The 25,626-nt window shown below is 40.2% G+C and overlaps 1 protein-coding gene and 1 long non-coding RNA gene across 3 annotated transcripts in view; one reads left to right on the plus strand and one right to left on the minus strand.

Annotated features, from left to right (window-relative positions):
* The window catches only part of LOC135058110 (uncharacterized), a 56,852-nt gene extending 50,530 nt beyond the window's left edge, over positions 1-6,322 (plus strand). The window contains exon 3 of the long non-coding RNA XR_010244609.1: positions 6,105-6,322. This is a non-coding gene — a long non-coding RNA (uncharacterized LOC135058110). The remainder of the gene's footprint in view (positions 1-6,104) is intronic.
* PCDH15 (protocadherin related 15) overlaps positions 1-25,626 on the minus strand; it is a 2,278,876-nt gene that overhangs the window by 1,699,020 nt on the left and 554,230 nt on the right. The gene's annotated exons all lie outside the window — the stretch shown is intronic.

Below are 25,626 nucleotides of genomic sequence, written 5' to 3' on the forward strand. Positions count from 1 at the left end.
TCTCCAATAGGACAATTTGTGTGTGTTTTTCTTTTTTAGCAGAGCCCATTTTCAAAACCACTACAGAGTGTAACTTCTATGGTCCTATATTCTGGATGTAATTTCTCATACTATTGCTGATTCTAGAAGATATACACAAACATATTTATTGAAGAATATGTTAAAGGCAGTAAAATTCTATTACCAACACGTGTAGTGGTGTTTTTCATTGTAAATTAATCACTATAATGTTGCTCATAGTTAGAGTCTCGGGAAATTGCAATGCAATATTGGCCAGTGATTCTTCGGTTACTGAATGTAATAATCATGCAGCCATTGCTATGATACTTTGCAATAAAGAGAGTGGAGCCAAATATAGAAAGGATCTAAATTCAACCTTCATCCCAAGATGCAATTACTACTATGTATATTTAGTATAGAACTTTTATGTGCTGCAAAAGGACTAACAACATTCTCTCAATTAGACTCCATTTGTTGTTAGCATTTGAATCTGGCTACCACAGAGAAGAGAGCTGCTATGCAATATTTGCTTCTGATCAAACAAATGAGGTTCATATTTACTATGAGAAAAATCTTTCAGAAACTCCTATCTGCTTATATTAGACTAATAATGCACACATTCAGATGATTTCCCCACACATGTGGGATGTGGGGGGAAATCATCTGAATGTGTGCATTATTAGTCTAATATAAGCAGATAGGAGTTTCTGAAAGATTTTTCTCATAGTAAATATGAACCTCATTTGTTATTCTGAGATTATTTAAAGCATATAAAGTAAATTTACAAAATTCCCTAAAATTATCTCTGCAAAGGAAGAAATCTCCTTAGAAGCACTAATGTGAAAAGAAATACTGTAATTTAGTGATAAAATAACTCAGTCACTTATTTTGGGGATACCATGAGAATTGGATCAGTGAAGTATCTGTAGGCCAGTATGCTGCAATGGATTCAGTTGGATATCCCGGCGGTCATGAGACTGACACCAGGATCCTGACAGACTGAATACCGGTGGCGAGCACAGTGTTTTCCCTCGTGGGCTCACTGTGCTTGCAATGCTTCAGGCCCAGTGGCAACCTTTGTGTAATGTCCCCTTCTACCATGTTCTGTTTTTACAGTATGTCAATTACTGTACTTATCACACAGTGGGCGGTATCCTATTAGCCACGATAATGTGTTTAGCAATAAATGATTGAAAATGCGATAATTTGGTATCCTATTATTGCCAATAAGTTATCGGCAATAAGTCTCCATAGGGTTTATAACAAATTTCTGTTCCCCATCTCTGAGCAAGGGATAAATAGGGTAAAATCCATATTTTATGGTAAAAATGTCAAGATTTGGTTCAGAACCCCTGGGACACCACCCCTCTGACTAATTAGTCCCTTAGATGTTTTTCATTATTTTTAATTGGGCCATAATGACATGTCACTTTTGGGGTAAAAAAAATGGCAAAGTGATGTAAAATTGAGGTATAAGGTATGGGACAGGTATATTGGGGTGGGTGTTTTAAGACTTGCAGGTTGGAGTAATCGGTTCCCAATTTTTTTTAAGTCCTCTAAAATGACCCAAATATACACGATTACCCATTTTTATGTAGCCCAAATTGAATGAAAGCACTTTATTTGCTGAAAAAAATGCTTTCTGTAATTTTTTCACGTTTAAAAAAAATGCATATAACAGCCATTTGATCCGAATTAATTACACCAAACAGCTTTATTATGGCCACTAATAGACTTCATTAGTTTTTCAATATCTTAGTCTGGCTTTTTTGGGGGGCAGGTGCAGATTTCATTTTTTCTCCTATACTTATCTCTGATTTTTCCCACTAGAATTATCACCATTTTGTAAGAGTAAAGGTGTGAACAATGGGAGCGCGCAGTCTGCAATAAACTCTTTTTTTTGGGGAGAAATGCGCTATAACTTTAGCCGCTATCGCAGATCACATTATCATGGCTAACAGGTTACAGACCATTATTTTTACATATTTTTTTTTTTCTTAACATAGGCTTTAAAGTTTTTTGCTGATAACAAACAGATGGAATGCTTTTTGATCTTAACTATGATTCATTTACTTATTAGCCACTGGGCTGTTTCATCTTGTATCTTTCATAAATGAATTACATCTTAGATCACACCAGATCAGAACAGAAGAGTTTTCTCCTTTTTACCTGTTTTGACCAATTTCTTTAAAACCTTTGTGAATTGTTGTTATTTATGCTTTTTTGGGGGGCATTACCAAGATTTATTTTTTAAAGTTCTTGATAAAATATACTGTGATAAATTTTCTCTTTAATATCTACAAAAAGATTACACCACACATAGTTTAATATTGTTTTTATGGTTCTTTATACTCCTTTTTGATAACATTCTTAGTTTGCAGATAATGATTTCATGATATGGGCATCACTTTTTCATGCAAAGGAAATTGCATTTAACAATTTGGTAAAATGTTCTTGCAACTCACACTCACACTGAGGCCTCCAGAAATCTAATAGCATAAAGATATTACAGTACTAAGGGGGTCACTCCGAGTTGATCGCTAGCTGCCGTTGTTCACAGCGCAGTGATCACGCTAAAAAGCAGCATTTCTGTGCATGCGTATGGGCCACAATGCGCATGCGCATCGTACGGGTACAAAGCCCGTTGTGGTTGTGCACCGGTTGCAGCAAAGTTTTCTGTCGCACTGACGGCCGCAAGAAGATTGACAGGAAGTGGGCGTTTCTGGATGTCAATTGACCATTTTCAGGGAGTGTTTGCAAATACACAGGCATGTCTGAAAAAATGCAGGCATTCGCTGGGCGGGTGTATGACGTTAAATCCGGACACAAATAGGCTGAAGTGATCGCAAGTGCTGAGTAGGTTCAGAGCTACTCTGAAACTGTACAAACTTTTTTGCATCATTACCTAAAACATAAAAAAACATCTAAATATGGTGTATAATTAGGACCACTGGATGCAGAATTTCTAGCCTAGTGCTGCATTCAAGCCTTTATAAAAAAAAGACTTGTAAACAGATGTTGATCATATATGAATGCAGATTGTGGCAATAGGAACAGTGTGCTGCAGAGTAAAATGTGTGTCTTACTTGTTTGTTGCAGCCTAGCACAACTGCAGGCTTGTGACTGACCGAAACAGAGCCGCAGTGAAGAGTTCCCTTTTAAAGGCAAGATACTGTAAAGACACAATACTGTAGGAGTTCATTTGCCTGTCAGTCTGGGATTGGGAGGATGAGTCTAGGGCAGACATGTCCAAACTGCGGCCCTCCAGCTATTGTGAAACTACATATCCCAGCATGCCCTGACACAGTTTTGCTGTCAGAGAATGCTAAAGCTGTGTCAGGGCATGCTGGGATGTGTAGTTTCTCAACAGCTGGAGGGCCGCAGTTTGGTCATGCCTGGTCTAGGGTATATAAGTTCTATCTTGTCTGTATGACCATTTGTCTGGATGACCAATGCCAGAAAAGCTGGCCGGTGACTAAGGAGTAGATGTCTGTTAGTGAGTGACAGGGCTGTGAACATTTAATGGTACTGGTCTGTAGTCCTCCTGACAAAATAACACTGTGGTGAAGAAATCCAGAGTCAGTGTGTGCTACTACTACACAGCTTCTTTATCACAAAATGATCATTTCTTGTTTAGTTGTTACTTATTCTTTATTTTAGTGATGCTATCAATATTGTTCCTCCATTATTTGTCATGTTTTCTTTATAGCAAGTTTTACTCTCTTACATATCTAATATTGTGTTTTTCTTACATCCACTGATACATATAATTAAAGGTACTTCTGTAAAGCTGTCACAAAAGAACATATGTCAGAGTATGCCTGGTGAGTGTGAAACCACAAAGCTATGGGCTGGATTGTGTTGGGTCATATTGGATATTTTTAACCAGTTAGTTTTAGGGGATGGGGATACAGTTTGCTGTATTAAAGATTTGGGGGTCACATGGTATAATGCTCCCTTCCACCCTTTAGTTTTAGTTTGATTGGTTGTTGGCTATTTATAGATTGTGAGAAAAAATGGCAGATCATTCGGCTTGAGTGCAGTTGATTATTTTTATTTTTTTGGATGCAATGATCTTTGAGTGGAGTCCATTCTACCCCACCGAGGACAGCACTATGCTTTAACAGGTGATTTGTTATGTTGCAAAGTTGAGTTGGATACTCTTAGTTTTGTGTTGTAAACATCCACAGGGTAGATTCTGTCTGCAATGGATATTGTGTGTTTCCGTTGATGCATTGCTGTGCTGCACTGGTAATTGGCCTGGTAGTGCTTTGTAAATGATTGCTGCTTTAAAACAATGGCAGACTTACACAAAGGGCCTAATTCAGACCTGATTGCTAGGGTGCGTTTTTTGCATCCCTGCAATCAGGTAGTCACCGCCTACAGGGGGAGTGGGATATCGCTGTGCAGGTGTGCAATCGCATGTGCAGAGAGCTGCACTAACAGCAGCACAGGACTTACTCCGCTACTGAGATGATCAGTGCCGGAGCTGATGTCAGAAACCCGCCTTCCAAACACCTGGATCATCCTGCATTTTTCCAGACTGTCCTCTAAAACGGCCAGTTGCCACCCACAAACAGCCTCTTCCTGTCAGTCACCTTGCAATCACTCATGCGATTGCTTTGTTTGCACCATCCCGTCGCTGCAGACAGACGGGCCTGCGTATTGCGGTGCTTACGCATGAGCAGTTTAGACTCAATTGCCTGCTGTGCAAAAATGCACAGCAGCGATCAGGTCTGAATTACTCCCGGCAATTCTCAGGCAATTACATTTAGCATGTGATCTTTTCAATAAATAGCTAGCCTTTGTTAATGTCATTTCCTTTCTTTGTGTCATTATTGTATTAAAGATTATTTACTTACACACAAGGCACACATTAAAAATGTGTTTGTACAATTTCAGATGTATTTGACTTTTTCAAAATTTGGAATACATCTTTTCTATGTGTCCCACAATTTGTGGCTTGGAAGTTGGCTTCCATAACTACAGATGCATGCAATGGATTTCACAAACTTCGGGTAATGCCGGTGTTCTATTTTAATCATTTAAAAAATACGGGAGCCGTCAAAAAAATTAGTTATAGTACAAATTAGCAGAATTTCTAATCTGGAAATTGGATTGTATGGATAAAAACAAACTGAAAAAATGTGCACATAGCATAAAAATCGTATGCAGTTATATTCCCGACTGTCAGGATCCCGGTGGCCAAAATCCTGATGCCAAAATCCCAACAGCCATTGAAATGCTCATGGTCAGAATCCCGACCACTGCACAATAACCCCACTTGGGTGGTGGTCCACGCCACCAAGGGGGAATAGAACCTTGTGGCGACTAAAGATCACCACCAAACCCGAAGCATTGTGAGCACAGCGAGCCTGCAAGGGGGGACACTGCGCTCAAGGACGGTCTTCCAGCTGTCGGTATTTCGGCTGCTGGGATCATATCAGTCAGAAAATCATACTGATCCCATAAAAACATATATTATTGAAAGCATAATGTCCCTAAATGACAGATGTTTTATCACTCAGCAGTGTATTTTCTTTTGAAGTATTTAATATTGAGCTGAAAGCAAGGTGACCAATCATTGTGTAATCAAGTCAATCAATCCAGGTATCATACTGCTGAAGGTATTAGCTGTTTGACCATAAACAAGTTGGAAAATTTCACTATTGATTTATTCAGGCACTACATAAAAGAAAACAGACTCTGTTTTGCATCTTACAACTCTGTGCTCCCCTCCACTTTCCAGTTGGTTAGTGACCTTACAGACACACACACCTTAATGGAGGTCATCACTTCTTTGATGGAGGTCATCACTTGAACCAAATTTCCACCTTGTTAGATCAAATATGATCAACTGGATTATATTTGTGTGCATTTTTATTAAGCTACACATAGTTCTGTGATCAACTTGTACTTTCATTTTGACAGATCAAATGAAGAAAGGAAAAATGAGTAATGAGCCAGAAGCTCTAATCAATTTGTTAAATGAAGAGCAAGATGTTCTCTCATGTCTAGATATTTCCCATTTGTCAAAGTGAAAAGTTAAGAATTCATGTTTCTAACATGAAGTTTTTAAATAAGTGTTCTTAACTTTTGTCTAGTTACAGAAGCTGTACTTGAAACTATATTGTTACCACAATTGACCTTGATGATCTGAATGGTATAAAGACAGTAAAGATCTAATCAGGACACAAGCATCTTTTGAATAAATCCTAATTTTGACCATCATCATCATTTTGGATACTTTACTGTTCCATCTGCCTGATTTGAACTTTAAAGAGTCATCATCACAAGAGAGGTTCATCATCATCTCTATAAAAATGTACTGTAGGGTTTAATCAGACAGCAGAGAAGAGACAAAAATCAGAGACAAGATGATGGCTTATCATTGGACATGTGAGACACATATCTTAGAATGTTCTTACAGGGCTAAAGCATGGAAAATCAATAAAATAGCTTGCGGGGAGTTGTTTGAGAGATCCTTACATTAAACAAAACATGTGAAATGTGCTTTTGCCTTGCTTGTTCTAGTGATGAAAAGCCAAGCATCCAAAAATAACATCACTTTAGGAGACCAGCTCATGTTAAGGAATTAACAGGCCAGCAAGAGGTTTATAGCTATAAAATTATGTAGAGTTTTTTTGTACATTGTTATTTGAATATAGTGAGTAATACAAACGTAATAATACAATAAAAACTCATATTAATCACAACCCAAACATTCATGTGTGATAATATAAATTGGAATCAATGCACAAGTACTTAAAATAATAAATACAAAAAAGTATATAGTACAATCATATATAATGACTAATAGTAATACAGTACATTGATCATTGTTTTGTAAAAAAATATAGAGCTATTTTATAAAAATAAGCACTAACCATTAACATTAATAATGATTTAGATAAAGGGAATTGTGACTTGAGTATAATTACAGTACAGGTGGATTTATCTTCAAGATTGGTTACTGAGTTTCAAAGCATTACATGACCAGGGCCTAAGGTACCTGAAACAGCTTCTGACCCCATACTTCCCCACTCAATTACTGCAATCTGTAGATGAAGGACTTTTAGCAGTACCTAGAATCTACCGTAATTCATCTGGGGGTCGAGCTTTTAGTCATGCGGCTCCAACTCTATGGAACTCACTTCCCCGCACAGTGCGAGAGGCCCCAACAATAGAATCCTTCAAAAGTAGACTCAAGACTTTCCTGTTTACTCAAGCATTTCCATAGTGTCCCTTTTAGTATCTTCATGCTTCTGTATTTTATGAAAATGTACTTCATTATTTTCTGTACTATATTATGCTATGTATCTGTTAAGCACCTTGAGTCCTATTGGAGAAAGAGCTCTATATAAATAAAATTATTATTATTATTATAAAGTTCTTTAAGTAAACAAAAATATTTCTTAGGTAATCAACTTTACAAGCAGTATTTCTTATTTAATAAGAGGATGTCCATTCTAATTGGCATTTGCTAAATGCATTGCTTTAGAGATCAGATCTTCCACCAATACTGTATGTACCTTTTTAATAAATTTTATGAAACAATAAGTGTTTCTAGATTATAAACAGACCACTCCTGTAAAATTTTATTGCAATGTACAAAAAGGTGAAAAACAGTTAGGAAATCTGGGTAAAGCAGTTATGAAAACTAGTTATCAGTATTAAACAATTCTATATTAAAGGACATCAACAACAGCAGTTATAAAAGAACAATTTCTATGGACTGATATTATTGTATGAATTTGGTTATAATGCCTGATTTTTGAAGCTCCATAAAATAAATAAAAATGCATGTGAAATGCATCCATTTCTTAAACTGCCTCATGGAAGTAAATGCAATAGACTCCGATTTTGCAAAAGTGAAAATTTTTTGGTGATCTTGCTGCTGATACAGTATAAACCTGCATTTTTCTATAAAGGCAAAACTAGGTTGGTTCTTGTTTGGGAAAATGGAATGGATTACTGTCTTAACATAGGTTGAAAATAATATTGTATAATCTGCTAAAGAGTCTTAAAATGTGATCCATCCTGCTATTTCATTTAAATATAAAGAGATTACTTAAACAAATATCCATAATTTTATCAGTGCATCATTCTAATCCAGAAAAAACAACCCTGATCCAGGCGCTAATTTGTTAATTGTATTATTTACTCTTAATTTGAGATTTATAAATTTAGAGCTGCAATCTTTGTCCAGCTGTACCTGTGTACGTACAGCTAAAACTTGATCAAAACACTGATCAAGAAGCTACACAAGAAAAAAGAAAAGTGACTGATTGCGCTATTTCTCCAGGTGCGTATATGAATAAAAACACGTGTTTTTCACTTCTCTGGTGTTTATTTTAGTACAAACGTTATATCTCATACAACAATATAATAAAAAATTAAGTATGCATACTCATTAGGGGCACATTCTAAAAAATTATTTTATAATAATAAAAATGATGATATTTCTCTGTTTTAGACATCCAGTGCTCAAATCTATCAGAGACAATTAATAGTTACACTCCTGGATTAAAATGCAACATAATTTATGTATCCACAACGTTTAAACTGTGATTTTCCAAGGTGAAAACTCAGTTCTCTGTTTAAAGACACAGTTTCCACAACATTGAATATTGCTTATCTTCGTTGTATTAGAACTCAGACTTTAGCATAGGACCACAGTTCTCATTCATATAATTGCAAAGTCCATAGACTGACAGTTTCTAAATAGAGCCGCTTACCACCGTGTCCGTGGATGCAGACGTGATGGGGAGATCCTCGCCGTGCACAGCGATGCTGGTTTGCTTTCCTTCTCCCCGTCCGTCCTCCGTGGTGGTAGCGGTGCTGGATGGTTTCTAACCCTCAACGTGAGTGGGGCCGCTTGTATGTGGACAATTTTCAGAATAGACTCTCCACCTTGCTAGCCGCGTCTCCTTTGATTGCAGTTCAGCTGGAGCGGCAGGTGTGTAGGAGGTCTCGTTGGTTGTCCTTAGCTCCCAATCCGGCAGGGTTGATCCCAAACAATGTCGCTGATCACTTGGCAGGGTGAAAGGCAATTCTCTAACGCGTTTCGCACACAGGTGCTTCCTCAAAGAGTAATGTACTTTCAATTTCCAAGGCTTTATATACCTGACCACCCTGATTGATGTTCCTCCCATTGGTCCAGATTGAATCACAGGTGCATTCTATTTCTAATTATCTGCTATGTGCACTTTGCTCTAATTGCTACAACTGGAGTACTGATCGTTATTATCAATTCTATTAAAAAATGCATACGTTTGATATAGAGAATATATATATGTGTCCATCAAGGAGATACAAAAAGGTGAAAAACAGTTAGGAAATCTGGGTAAAGCAGTTATGAAAACTAGTTATCAGTATTAAACAATTCTATATTAAAGGACATCAACAACAGCAGTTATAAAAGAACAATTTCTATGGACTGATATTATTGTATGAATTTGGTTATAATGCCTGATTTTTGAAGCTCCATAAAATAAATAAAAATGCATGTGAAATGCATCCATTTCTTAAACTGCCTCATGGAAGTAAATGCAATAGACTCCGATTTTGCAAAAGTGACAATTTTTTGGTGATCTTGCTGCTGATACAGTATAAACCTGCATTTTTCTATAAAGGCAAAACTAGGTTGGTTCTTGTTTGGGAAAATGGAATGGATTACTGTCTTAACATAGGTTGAAAATAATATTGTATAATCTGCTAAAGAGTCTTAAAATGTGATCCATCCTGCTATTTCATTTAAATATAAAGAGATTACTTAAACAAATATCCATAATTTTATCAGTGCATCATTCTAATCCATTCAATTATTGGTAAAATAAAATCTTTTCACTTGATGAAGCCAAATACAGTTACATGAAAGTTGAAAATTAACTAAATGATAGCATCAAGTCTCCTCTAATATTTTATGTCAAACGAAGACTTGAGCTCTATCTTGCATAGTAATTTCCTTTTATTTCAATCAATACACTGTGAAACAGTCTTTCCAATATTTTTTCATCTTTTCATACTGTAACATTTCCTTTCCAGATATAACTCACTAATAGGCAGACAATTTGTTACTGTGAGGACATATTCTATTAAAATAAATGAACACAATTAAGAAAAAATGTAATTTATAGAGTTAGGTTTCATTTGTATCAGTCACATCTGTTGCTAAATTTTTCCTCATTTTGGACTTTATAATGCAGCATTTATAAATATTTCTTAACAGCAACTTAGAGGAGCATTCATTTGCTAATAATAAGAGTATAATTATCTAAGAACTTAGCTACTTTTTTTTTTAAAGAAACAAGTCCTTTAAAATATGCTGCATTTTATGTGATATTTAAAAGTGGTCTGTCCAGGTTTCTGTACTCAATTTACTGCTGTAAAGCCTGGTTCAAAAAGCCAGTTTGTGAACAACAAAGGCATACAGTAGATACCCCAGCCTCTAACTATCACAGCTACTGCCGCTGTAAAGCAAGGATAATTACTCTTGTACAAGGGCAGATTTACCAAAAGGGGAAAAGTCCTATTGCCATCACCAGGAATAGTGCTCATATTCATTTTGTCCCTTATATCAAAGGACAAAAGTGTTATCATCAGCATTAAATGTGCCAGGGGTTCATGGCAGCACTTATACAGTACTTGATATGTTGTTGTCATCTCAGTAAGATACATTCAAATAATAAAATAAAACATGCTTTATTCTTTAAAGTATTTTTAAACAAAGAAAGCTTGCCTTGATGAACCAGTAAAAACCATACTCCAGGACCAGTATTGCTCAGCTACCTGGGCAATTTATTTGTATTTTTCATGTATCTTGCAGTAATAGATGCTTTACTTATCACTGCAATAGACGCCATTAAAAAAAAAACATTGCCACAATCAAAATTTACTGATAAGTTCAGATAAGGTCAGGTACCAACTGGTTTTGCTCTAGTGTTTTTTAAATACCAACTGCTTTAATTAAAAAATGTTATTCTAGTCATTTTTCTTAGTATCTTCATAACCACTATCATTGTCATCAGTGTTTGATAGCATTGCTGTAACATTCTGTTTGCCTTCTGGTTTTCCAAATACATTGAGGTCTAGTGAAACAAGGAAGCCTACAGTGAACTTCAAATGCAAGACAAATGCATATCACAATTAACCAGACAGAGGTGTAAGTAAAGTTTGCAAGTAGAACTTTACAAGGTTGGGAAGATCACAGGCAGCAGCAGAGGTACAAAAATGCTACTGTAGGACAGATAAAGGCCAAAGTGGAAAGGTTAAGAAAGGTGTGGTACAATCAGAATAAGACAAAGCAAGCTCAGTTACAAGGCAACCAGATTTTACACAGATCATAGCTGACCACAAGTGGCAACATAAAAGACCTGATATATTGATGTTGAGTGTGCAACACAGCATTGCACAAAGATGCCTGCAGTCTATGCCCAAAAAATGAGGGAATACTGAGGTTACCAGTAAGATGTTTATATCAAACCTACATAGTTGCTGATCATTATTTATTTGGAGGACACCACAAACATCAGTTACAATTCATTAAAAAAAAAAACCATTCACATACAGAAAGAGCCCAAGTGCACACATGGTTGATAAAAGAGGGGCAGTGAGCAGACAAGATATATAGGGTCAAGATATCCCTGCTTGTACAGATGTGTCCACATACACCTTACTGAAAATTCTGCCATGACCTACCATTCATTGCACAAAATAATCTCTGCCATGTAAAGCCATGTATGAAGAGGCTGAAATACAGTGCAGCACTGCTTTTCAGACAGCAGGTGGCATTTTCAGAACATACTGCAGCTGTGTAAAATAGTCACTTTCACTTCATTTTTACTATGTGCAATATTGTGGTATATTGGTAAAGTCACTGCATATCATAGTACAGTAGCTGCTTGGAGTTCAAATCCAAGTACCTGTGTGTCATTTTTTTTAATTTAATTAAAGAATAGATTTCTATAATTTAATAATATAATTTTCTTGTAAACCATTTATTTCATACAAATATACCAATAGTCAATTTGCTTCTGCTCTCATCTCTTTTTCCATTTCGACCCATTGCTTGACTCAACACACAGGAATTAGGAGTAATTCATTTGTAGATATTTAACTTTTTCCACAGAGAGACAACTAAGTCTCCCAGTGTCTCTCTCCCTCTGATTTTTTCTTTCCCCCCTGACCCTAATGGCTGAAATACATGGGGTGGGAGTGGGGTGTTAGTAAAATCCCACATAGTTTGTGAACTACCAGAGGGAAATCAGACCTCTCATTTAGAGGAAAACTGCCTGGGTTTATTTCATGCACATTTTGCTGTAAAACTGTTGCCAAGATAGCATTCCAGACCTCTTTTAGCCTCCTCCCTCAGACCATTACTCATGATAAGGGCACAGCAGCACAAAAGACTTGACCATGCAGCAGCCAGTCACATACTGTATGTAAACAGGCCTTGTGGCTTAGTGGTAAGGTCACTGCCTATGTAGCTAGAGGTTTGCAGTTCTAGTCTTTCATTTCACTGCAAATATTTTTTTCTCCCCAAAAAATGAATTTTAATAATAATAATAATAACTTTTTTATATATATTTTTTGTTTAAAACTACTACATGGGTTAAGGCCGATGTCAAATGCTGATGGTTCTCCCCCATCGATGGCACAGCATTACCGTTTTTTTGTCTGCAAGCAAGCTGCAAAGCCCCGCCCTCAACTTCTGATTGTCCCACAGGCCAGTCATTCAAAGAACAAGGATGGCCATCAGTCAGGAAACACATCAGTGTCATCCATTGTATATTTTATTGCTGTAGATGGCTGCTTGCTATGATGCAATTGATGGTAATAATCGATGATAACTTCACCAATTGCCATCCCTAGTGTGTGTGTGAGAATCAGAGTGTGAGTGGACAATGTGAATAGGGGTTAGATGGTGAGGATGTATTGTTTGATAGCAGGCCTGGTGACAGGGGTGAACTAAGGGACAGGCATACCGCTGCAGGGGCAGCACAGGATGCATGTGACAGTCCCAGAAGCACCCACTACCAGAAACTACTGCTGGGAAGGAGAGAAAGGAGGGAGGAGCTGTCTATGCAGTGGCCAGCGGCGAGGGGCGCTCAGCAATATGCACCCACAAGTAAAAAAGGAGGAATACAGGATGGAACAAAGCAGGAGTTGCCCATCTGTCCCTCCACACAGCCCACCCTGTACTGTCCATATGTCCCTCCACACAGCCCTGCCAACCCTGTACTGCCCATGTGTCCCTCCACACAGTCCTGTCTACCGTGTACTGCCCATGCATCCCTCAACACAGCCCTGCTCACCTTGTACAGCAGGGCATTGCCATCCATAGTGGAATAGAGCAGCAGAGGAGAGAGGGACATCCAACTGCACCTCCCCACACTCGCACAAGGCACTGTGACCCACAGTTGCGACAGTGGGACAACCCCAGGAAAATAGGAATGTCCCACTAAAATCGGGACAGTTGGGAGGTATGTAAGCACCACTTTTCATTTTTAGAAACTTTAGTAAAGTAACCCCCAAGTGTCTGGTTTAAATGGATAGTATGGTAAGCCTACCTCAACATGCACCATAAGCCTAAGACATACCTCTGATTGTTTCCTGAGAGAGACATAGACACACTGTGACCGGTCTGCGTATGCACCCATGAAACCCAATGGATTGTGAGTGCATATTCAGTGCATGCGCACAGCTGCTGTGCTAGTTGTGGTAAACAACTTGTGATTGCCGCATCTCGCAGCAAAGCTGATGGCAGCCACATCTGTATATATATATATATATATATATATATACACACACACACACACACATATATATATATGCAACTGTGTCACTACCTCTGGGTGGAATGCACACTCCACTACCATCACTTTGTGTATGTAAAGGGCTAAGTGTCTGTTGTACTTGGTGTGATATGTAATTTTTGTGTTTGGGATACCAGTGGTCACATGAATCTTAGAATGCACACAGTTATAGGGGGGCAGTAAAAAATGTCTCTACCCTAACCCAAGCCTTACTTAGTTGGCGGCTAGGGCTAAATCTAGTGGGATGGCAGCTACAGCTAAATTTCAGAGGGGTGTCGGCAACAACCCCCCCCCCCCCTAGTGCCTAACCCTAACCCCCCTCGCCAATTGCTTAATCCTAAGAAAACCACCCCCTCCGGCCCTAACCCTTACAGGCTTCCAGATACTTACCTGCGGAATCTCGGTGGTCGATGTTCTTAAGTACTCATCAGTGTCGGGATTCCAGCTTCGGTCACGTGACCGCCAAGATCCCCTCAGCCGGGACACCAAACATATCCCACTGTATGTATCTCAACTAACCAACTACACATAAATGAAAACCCACAAGATGACGCTAGTCTACATCAGCAATGCTATAGGCAAAAGCCTTATATAACTCCTCGTAAAATTATTAAAAGAAAAATACAATAATACTGAAAAAAAAACCTTGAATATCTTCCAGCACAGTGTACAATTGTATTGGTCTTATTGCACATTAACATTTAATAGTATTAAATTAATAGCTATTTTCTTGACATACTGTAGCACTGAGGCTACATATGCACAGATAATCAAGCACAGCATGGAGTACTTTCACTCGGCTATAACGGAGTCATACAAGGATAAACATTTTTTTAGGCACATAGTATCTCCCAATTTCATTTATACCTACTTGAGTCAGATTTGCAGAAAAAATAATTATTATTTTCCATATCAGTATTTTTAGCTTTCAGACTCCAGAGTAAGTCTGCAGAGGTTTCTGTATTGCTCATGAGTCACACTAGCAGTAGTTGTATGCCGTTTTAAATACAAACAGTAAACACATAATCTTTTTATAATTACCAATGTAAATTCACCAAAATCTGCATGTGATAATATTTGAATACATGGGAATAATGTATTAAATATTGCATACAGGGACAGAGCTTGTGAGAAAGCTCTGTCACTGCGAATCCTCTTACTGCAATTCTCAGGGCATTTTTCGTGAAAAATACCCTGAGCGGGTGACAGCAGGGGACACAGCAGGAGCACAGTGTTCAGGTGACCAGCTACCCTCACCAGATCACTGCTCCCTGGGTGCAGATAAGTATTACTTTTATTTTTTGATCTAACTTCTTATCATACCGTTATCAGACTGTGGTCTATCAGACACACGTGGCTGATCACAGAGACTAGATCTGAGCCCAGCCTTCACTGCCAGAAGGCAAATAGGGCTGTACAGGAATAGGGGATCTGGAGGTAAACCCTATTAACCACTTAACTGATGATTTTTCCCTTCAAAACCATTCATTAAACTTTTTTTTAACATTTAATACAGTTAAAAAGCATTTTTTTAAATATTTAAATATTATATTATGCACATCTGCAGAACAGATCTTGAGAAAAACTGTGGGTCACAGTGGCGTGGCATGGTGACATGTGATCTGACCATGCCAGTTAAGTAGTTAATGCTAGAGTTTTTATCACAGGGCTCCATCCGGTATTGTTTTACAATTTAATTTTAGTAAATTTACGCAGATCACATTTCCCATTACAAGTATAGAAAATGCAATCTGGTTACTAAATAAATGTGAATTAAAGGGCTTGGAGGATAATTTTGTGACTTCTCCAATTGCCCATGAGTGCATTCAGGTGATACTAAAATAATGTGAAAAGGGTGTGAAAACTCCCTTTTTCACATTATTTTAGTAAAAACAAAATTGGTGAATATGCCCTCCAGTCACTGTCACATTATCAGTTACAACATCAAATTTTTAAATGTAAAAATTCCTAGCTACCCAGCTGCAGCAACTCCTCCCATGGGCCGCTGCAGAGCTTGTGAGTTACACCAAATGACACTGCCTCCAGCAGGCTGCACTGCAGTCACCAAGTCCAGCTAGTAGGTACACTCAGCAAGGTGCCAGGGAAAGCAAGGGTGGCCACGACTACCTGTACTGCCTAAGTAATACCACTTTTCCACTGCTGCAATAAACAAGGTCATTGCCAGGTCTACCCAGCTTGCAGCTTAGTGGAAAAGGGTCCTTGAAAAATCACCTGGTCCTTAAAAAAGTTACTTGGGAATCCAGCCCAAGTAGCTACCAGGGTCGGACACAGGTAGCCAGTGGTGTAAACGGGTGAACTGGATCTTGCTAAAAGTCTATGGAAAGCTGTCTCACCTATGCTTGGAAATGATGTAATCTCCAAGCACCAGCAGAAGAAGGGCCATGGCCATCTTAACAGCAATGTAGGCCCCTGGGCAAAGCAATGCACTGGGGCCCCTACCCATCCTCCAGCGGTAGAGGTGTTGGCTGCTATCAGCGGCAGCTTTGATGTCCCACGGGCAGTAGGAGGTGTTATGCTGTATCTTCCACTCAGCATGTAGGACCTGGAGCAGTCATTTCTACTAATTACTCCTTTCATGCCCAGGTGGTGGGAGATAGGGTGGGAAGGAGATCACTAAACTGTAGAAGGGGACATTAGGCTGAATGAAGGGGCCATGGTACATTATTTCAGGGGTGGTAGGGGGTGTTTTATAGGCAGGGGAGAAGTGGATAGTGGAGTGGGCAGAATAGTCAACATTTTTAGGTGGGAGGGCTGCTTTTCTTGAATTCAGATATCTTCAGTTCCTGGAAATAGATTTTTTAGCTTTCAATGGAAAAAAAACTATCCAAACTATCAGGAGGTACTGGAGACTTTGGGATCAGATTTTAGGAGCCAGAGCAATCCACTAATGAAAATATAAAACTGCATACCAGGCATATGATGCTGGAGCAGGGACCAGCTGCTGAAAGGCTGATATCTCTTGTTCTGGGAATAGTAGAGACAAGCTGCCAATGTTCACCGAAAGGGGAGAGTCCCAGCTTTTTGAATTATACACTCAGAAAAACTCTAAAGTCAGACAGAACCCGAGATATCTGGCTGGGAATATCAATTAACAGTCTAAGATGGGGACTACTGTTCTGAAATCAGAGATCTCCAGTTCCCCAGTGATGATTTTCAAAAATCTTGTACCCCTGAAAAAAGGTGACCCTCATCTCTCAGCCTAGGGCTCATATACTCCAGGGGCCATTGGGCAATTGCCATACAAAAAGACAGCCCTGTGTGTTGTACGGGGATTGTGGATGGGGGCAGGCGATTTGTCAGCAATTTTAGTGGTGAGGGCCCCAACCAACTTGGTTGCCCTGGGCTCCCATCACCTTAATGTAGCACTGCTGTATAGTACTGCATGACTCAATCTAAATAAATTATTGTAAAGGCAGTTTAAAATCATAGATAAGGACCTCTAAGAGGAAAAAGAAAAGAATGGAATTATGAAAAAATATTTTAAATCCATGAAATAGAGGTACAGTATTAGACATGTGAAAATGGAGGTTTGACTTTCATTCAGAGTTACAAAATATAATTAGTGTAGCTAGAACTCCCTAGCCAATAGGAAGAACAAAATATAGCATTAGAAGCAGTATTTATCAATATTATATATTACTAAAGCAATGTGAAAATGAACGCTTTCACATTCCTTTCACATTATATTAGCACTAGGTGACTCATTACGCCCTATGGGCGCTCTTCACACCGTCACAAGGGGCTATGCCCCCTTATCCCTACACGCCATTCTGGCATTCAATATTTGCATTATATGGAGTATTACATGCATTCCTAGTTTTGTTAGTGGTTAAATATTGCAGGATGAAAAGGCGTCCAATGGTGAAGGGGGCATAGCCCCTTGCAATGGGGAGGGGGTGGGGGAGTGGGGGCCTCAGATGGGGGGGTCCAGATGGGCTGTGAGTCGGGGAGGGGCGGTGATGCTGTGGGTGGTGGAGGGGCAGGTGTGGGGCTGTTCCGGATGGAGGAACAGTTCTGGAGGTGCTGCAGGTGGGGTAGGGGCAGGTGGTGTAGGGGTTCCCAGCACCATTTTATGCCCCACACACAATAATGCCCCTTACAAATGATGCCACACATTAAGGCTTCTAATTACTTTTAAATTACCTGCCTGTTTTCAGAGGTCTCATGCTCATTGCCAGGGGTCTCCAGCACGTTGGCAGGGGTTTCATGCACATTGTCAGGGGTCTCCTGCACATTGCCAGGGGTTTAATGTCTATTGCCAGGGGTTTCATGCACATTGCCAGGGGTTTAATGTCTGTTGCCATGGGTTTCATGCACGTTGCCAGGGGTTTCATGCATATTGCCAGGTGTTTCATGTGCGTTGCCAGGTGTTTCATGTGCGTTGCCAGGGTTTTCTTGCGCGTTGCCAGGGATTTAATGTCCATTGCCAGGGGTTTCATGCACGTTGCCAGTGGTTTAATGTCCGTTGCGAGGGGTTTAAGGGGTCCTTTGCCAGGGGTTTCATGCGCATTGCCAGGGGTTTCATGTGCATTGCCAGGGTTTAAATACCCGTTGCCAGGGGTTAAATGTCCATTGCCAGGGGTTAAATGTCTTGCCAAGGGTTAAATGTCCATTGCCAGGGGTTAAATGCCCATTGCCAGGGGTTTAATGTCTGTTGCCAGGGGTTTCATGTCTGTTGCCAGGGGTTTCATGTGTGTTGCTGGGGATTTAATGTCCATTGTCAGGGGTTTCATGCACATTGCCAGGGGTTAAATGTCCATTGTCAGGGGTTACATGTGCATTGCCAGGGGTTAAATGTCCGTTCCCAGCCCCAGTAAGTATGGGAGGGTGGGTGCGGGCATAATTAATTATACTGCTAGCCTTCACAGCCCCCTTAATGAATTGCGATGCACTGGTGGCTGTGGAAGCGCTTCCATACATTGCAGTGTAAAAACAAAAACCTTAAACCGGCCGCTGCCAAGGAGACAGGCACTAGAGGTCAAATGTGACCTCTAGCGACTGTCTCCTCCTTGGCGGCATACATTTTTGGTGGTTCTTTTAACACGGCTATGTACAGAAGCATTTACACAGCCCCCAGCATGTATCAAACTACTGTGGGGGCTGTGGCAGCTAGCGTTACTGGGTGGCTGGTTCCGTGGGTGCTCCTCATTGCCCGTGGGTGCTCAGGCCCGGGAGCACCCATGGATATATTAGCCCAGATCTGTGACTCTGGCTCCGCCCAGCATTGTGACTCCACCCAACATTATACACTGAGTCACAGAGTCACAGATCTGGGATAATATGTAGGAGATCATTTAAATGTATCAAAAGGCTCTTGGAAAGGATTTTGCAAAAATCACATTCATGACCTAAAATTAAGATTCCTGATCACATTCCCATACCTATTGTATAATGGAAAATGTGATCAGGTAAGATTTACCAGTAGTAAATTGCAAAATATAATTCATATGGCGTTAGCAGATTCTTCCCTTGTTCATCAGTTGGACAGGGGGCCTGATTCAGAAATATATGCTATACCAATGTTTTGTCATTTGACAATTCTTACAATATTTAACTATGTTGCATTACAAAAGCTGCCACAATATCGGGTCACAACTGCATTTCATATGCGGATTGTGTTAAATGAGCTGCGCAGTGACGTATAGTATACCACACAAGTAATAGGATATCTAGGTGCTTGGCTTTGTAGCCACCTCCATTTACTGTTTGTGTTCATATACACCTATGCTATAGTTGTCAACTTCATGGCTGCTCTAGTTGGCTCAGCTGGGGGTGGGTGGTGTGGGAGTGTGACGTATCACATGGGGCGGAGTGGAGGCATGTCAGTACAAGGAGGTGGTACAGGGGGTGTAATGACCACAATATCGTCATCATAGCTATGTCCCTTGCTATACAGTGCTGAGATTGGCATTATACAGCAGGGGGCATGTCTACAATGAAGAGATTCAGCAAGAATTGTATTATTGGCCACCCGGACCATCCACTGTACTAAGTGGCGGCTGGGCAGGGGGTAGAGTCTGAAATCAGGAGACTTGCCCATACTTGTGGGAAGCCGGGAGGACTGCCCGATTGTCAGGAGACTCCAGGCCATTCTAGAAGAGTAGGCAAGTATGACCTACAGTATGCTCAAATTCACCAAATAACGCAATTTGGCATGTCATGGTTTTTGTGACATGTGACTTTCTTAAAATATACATTTTAATTTGAACATTCTACCAATTCCCATGCAACAAAAATATTAACGCTTAATACTTACTTACTGTAAGACAGAGGTCTGATACAAGAGACCCACTCCATGCCGTATGCCATGTATACTTATGCTTAATCTGTGACTTTATACCAATTCCTTTGCAACAAAAATATTAATCCTACTGTAATTACCGTGGGTTCTACTAAGACCTGAATGTAGGCGTGCATCTGTATGCAGCAGCTGCATTCAAAGGGTCTGCGCATGCGCAACGGCCACAAGGCATGATCCTGCACTTTACAGCTGCATCCTGGAAGGATAAAAGGATGCGGCTGCAAGGTGATTGACAGTGATGGCCAACATGGCATTGTCGGGGTGTGGCAGGTAAAATGGAGGTGTGTCTGGAGCATTTTCGCGGTGGCTGCATGACATTACATGCAGCCACGCCGATAAAAAAAATTGTGCTGGACCGGTTGCCACCACACATATGATGGGCTGCCTCCAGCATGCAAGCAGATGGACGTAGATCCTGCTGTGAAAGCAAGATCTGCATCTATTTCTGAATAACCCCACTAGCACACTGTAAGGGAATTTGTAGTTCGTTTCCCACTTCATGTGTAATGGAATGAGAAGAATTTTTATTTCCATTTCTGTCACTGTCATATTAAAAATGTATGGCATGTAAAAAAAAAAGAGTACATTTAAACAATATGGCACTATGGAATAAGTGCTTCAATGTTCTTTTAAATGAATATAAAGGGATGTGTGACTGCGGGTCCCAAGGATCGATATACCAATTAAATGACAAGATTACTCTGAAGATTAGTATACGGCTCAATAAAAAGAAAAGGCGCTTCCTTAAGCCTATTAGTAGTAGACAAGCAGCGATTTTTATTTATACTGTTGCTTCCCACTGATCTTCAACTGGATGTGCTATTTAATACTCACTGTGCCTCCAAAAATGTAATGAGGTATGTATACCTCCCACTGTTCAACAACTAAAATAAAGCTACATTGTGATGTTCAGATAACCGGAGAAACACATTAAGAGCAATCTTTAACTCTCCATGTGATGCACTTGATTGGACTGGAAAAAAATCTTCTGTATAATATAAATTTCTTTTTTACTTTATTTTATTTAATTGAGAAGTGGAAACTTATTGAAACTGAAAGCACAGGTTTGTATAGGGTTAGATTGCTGGTTCCACACAAACTGCTACAAAATACTGTAAAGTATGAAGCAAGGAATGCAAATGCAGTACTTCTAATCTCAGTATCTTATTTAGGCTTTAAAATCAGAAACGATAAAGTTTTGGGCACGTTGCAGTAATTCTCATATTGCTCAGCTTCAGAGTATCAGATAGCAGCACTAATCTAAAGCCACATACACACTAAAACCCCCCCACCAATGCCGATATTTACAGCTGCGGGGATCCGGTGGGGTGCCAACATTGGCAAGTGCATGCACACTTGCCAATGCCAGCGGGGAAGGGAGCAACAGCGAGGGGAACGATGCACATGCTGCAGCTGCAGCATGGCTGTCATTAACGAGGACCTCTCTTGTCTGTACATGTTCAGACGAGGGAGGGGGTTGTTAACAATGCGCGGGGTCGCACATTGTTAATGACATTGGATGTACACACTAGACGATATTGTAAAAGATCTCGCTCAGAATAGCCCTTCTGAGTGAAATCTTTTATTTTCTCGTCTAGTGTGTATGGGCCTTAACGCTGCTGGGTTGCTTGACCCTTCTGAAAGTACTGCTTGGCTAAAGGATAACACAAGCTAGTATACGGCCCACTATAATTATAATAAGTATTATTATTGTTTATTTATATGGCACTACAAGTGTTCTGCAGCACCTAACAAAGAACAAAAACAAATTAGCAAAATAAGAAAACAAAGACTTACAGTACAACATAATGTAGGAAAAGTACATGGTATATAAACATTGTTGCATCAGGGGACAGGTCAATGAAATACAGTGCCTTGCTAAAGTATTCACCCCATTGGCTTTTTACCTATTTTGTTACATTACAACCTGTAATTTAATAATTTTTTAATCTGAATTTTATGTAATGGATCTGCACAAAATAGTCTAAATTGGTGAAGTGAAATGAGAAAAATTGATATAAAAAATATTTTTTAATAAGTAAAAATTAGAAAATTGCCATGTGCATATGTATTCACCCCCTTTGCTATGAAGCCCTTCAAAAGTTCTGGTTCAACCAATTGCCTTCAGAAGTCACATAATTAGTGACATGAAGTCCACCTGTATGCAATCCAAGTGTCACATGATCTGTCAGTATAAACACACCTTTTCTGAAAGGCCCCAGAGGCTGCATCACCACTAAGCAAGAGGCATCACACCATGAAGACCAAGTAGCTCTCCAAACAAGTCAGTGACAAAGTTGTTGAGAAGTACAAGTCAGGGTTGGGTTGTAAAAAAATATTCAAATATTTGATGATCCCCCAAAGCACTATCAAATTCATCATCTTCAAATGGAAAGAACAAGGTACCACAACAAATCTGCCAAGAGAGGGCCAGCCACCAAAATTCACAAACTGGGCAAGGAGGGCATTAATCAGAGATGCAGCACAGAGACCAAAAGTAACCCTGAAGGAGCTGCAGAGTTCCATAGCAGAGACTGGTGTATCCGCGCATGTGACCACAATAATCCGTACATTCCATAGAGCTGGGCTTTATGGAAGAGTGGCCAGAAAAAAGCCACTACTTAGTGTTAAAAATAAAGTTTTGAGTTTGCCAAAAGGCATGTGGATAACTCCCCAGATGTATGGAGGAAGGTACTTTGGTCAGATGAGACTAAAATGTAACTTTATGGCCACCAAGGAAAAAGCTATGTCTGGCACAAACCCAACACATCTCATCACCCCAAGAACACCATCCCCACAGTGAAACATGGTGGTGTCAGCATCATGCTGTGGGGATGTTTTTCTGCAGCAGGGACTGGTAAACTGTTTAAATTTGAGGGAAATATGGATGGTGCTAAATACAGAGATATTCTTGAGCAAAACCTGTTTCAGTCTGCCTCTGATTTGAGACTGGGACGGAGGTTCACCTTCCAGCAGGACAATGACCCGAAGCATACTGCTAAAGCAATACTCGAGTGGTTTAAGGAGAAACATTTAAATGTGTTGGAATGTCCTAGTCAAAGCCCAAATCTCAATCCAATTGAGAATCTGTGGTCAGACTTGAAGATTGCTGTTCACAAGACGAAACCATCCAACATGAAGGAGCTGGAGCAGTTTTGCCTTGAGGAATGGGCAAAAATCCCAGTGGCAAGATGTGGCAAGTTCAGAGACTTCTCCAAAGTGACGTACAGTACAGCTGTAATTGCCACAAAAAAAAATTGTCTACAAAGTACTGACTTTAGGGGGGGGGGGGGTGAATAGTTATGCACGCTAAAGTTTTCTGTTATTTTGTCCTATTTGTTGTTTGCTTCAGAATAAATAAAAAAAATCTTCAAAGTTGTAGGCATATTCTGTGAATGAAATTATGCAAACCTTCAAACAATCCTTTTTAATTCCAGGTTGTGGGGCAACAAAACATGAAAAATGCAAAGGGGGCGAATACTTTAGCAAGGCACTGTAACATCAGGGTGGCAGAAAGCGAGGGTTAGGTGCCATTGCAGGGAGTATAGAGTAGAATATAGTCTGAGAGGGAAAAGCACATGAGGGATGAGAGCCCTACATACAAGGTTTACATTCTCAAGGGGAGGGGCAGATAGACAGGGGTGACATAGATGGAGTAGATAGTGAGTATATAGCAGAGGGTCAGGATGAGAGATGTCTGGGTTTGATGAAGAATACATCTTGTTCAAAATCTTGTACAAAATATGGGATACAGATGTGTACTCATTAGTGATGTGCACCGAACATTTTTCGGGTTTTGTGTTTTGGATTTGGATTCGGTTCCGCGGCCATGTTTTGGATTTGGACGGGTTTTGGCAAAAACCTCCCTGAAATTTTTTTGTCGGATTTGGGTGTTTTTTTACAAAAAACCCTCAAAAACAGCTTAAATCATAGAATTTGGGGGTCATTTTGATCCCATAGTATTATTAACCTCAATAACCATAATTTACACTCATTTTTAGTCTTTTCTGAACACCTCACACCTCACAATATTATTTTTAGTCCTAAAACTTGCACCGAGGTCGCTGGATGGCTAAGCTAAGCGACACAAGTGGCCGACACAAACACCTGGCCCATCTAGGAGTGGCGCTGCAGTGTCAGGCAGGATGGCACTTCAATAAAATAGTCCCCAAATAGCACATGATGCAAAGAAAAATGAAAGAAAAAAAGAGGTGCAAGATGGAATTGTCCTTGGGCCCTCCCACCCACCCTTATGTTGTATAAACAGGACATGCACACTTTAACGAACCCATCATTTCAGCGACAGGGTCTGCCACACGACTGTGACTGAAATGACTGGTTGGTTTGGGCCCCCACCAAAAAAAGAAGCAATCAATCTCTCCTTGCACAAACTGGCTCTACAGAGGCAAGATGTCCACCTCATCATCATCCTCCGATTCCTCACCCCTTTCACTGTGTACATCCCCCACTGGAATCCACCATCTCAGGTCCCTGTGTACTTCCTGGAGGCAATTGCTGCTGGTGAATGTCTCCACGGAGGAATTGATTCTAATTCATTTTGATGAACATCATCTTCTCCACATTTTCTGGAAGTAACCTCGTACGCCGATTGCTGACAAGGTGAGCGGCTGCACTAAACACTCTTTCGGAGTTCACACTGGAGGGAGGGCAACTTAGGTAGAATAAAGCCAGTTTGTGCAAGGGCCTCCAAATTGCCTCTTTTTCCTGCCAGTATACGTACGGACTGTCTGACGTGCCTACTTGGATGCGGTCACTCATATAATCCTCCACCATTCTTTCAATGGTGAGAGAATCATATGCAGTGACAGTAGATGACATGTCAGTAATCGTTGGCAGGTCCTTCAGTCTGGACCAGATGTCAGCACTCGCTCCAGACTGCCCTGCATCACCGCCAGTGGGTGGGCTCAGAATTCTTAGCCTTTTCCTCGCAGCCCCAGTTGCGGGAGAATGTGAAGGAGGAGATGTTGACGGGTCACGTTCCGCTTGACTTGACAATTTTCTCACCAGCAGGTCTTTGAACCTCTGCAGACTTGTGTCTGCCGGAAAGAGATACAACGTCGGTTTTTAATCTAGGATCGAGCACGGTGGCCAAAATGTAGTGCTCTGATTTCAACAGATTGACCACCCGTGAATCCTGGTTAAGCGAATTAAGGGCTCCATCCACAAGTCCCACATGCCTAGCGGAATCGCTCTGTTTTAGCTCCTCCTTTAATGTCTCCAGCTTCTTCTGCAAAAGCCTGATGAGGGGAATGACCTGACTCAGGCTGGCAGTGTCTGAACTGACTTCACGTGTGGCAAGTTCAAAGGGTTGCAGAACCTTGCACAACATTGAAATCATTCTCCACTGCGCTTGAGTCAGGTGCATTCCCCCTCCTTTGCCTATATCGTGGGCAGATGTATAGGCTTGAATGGCCTTTTGCTGCTCCTCCATCCTCTGAAGCATATAGAGGGTTGAATTCCACCTCG

The sequence above is a fragment of the Pseudophryne corroboree genome, chromosome 3 (genome assembly GCF_028390025.1).
Source record: "Pseudophryne corroboree isolate aPseCor3 chromosome 3, aPseCor3.hap2, whole genome shotgun sequence".
Taxonomy (NCBI): Eukaryota; Metazoa; Chordata; class Amphibia; order Anura; family Myobatrachidae; genus Pseudophryne; species Pseudophryne corroboree.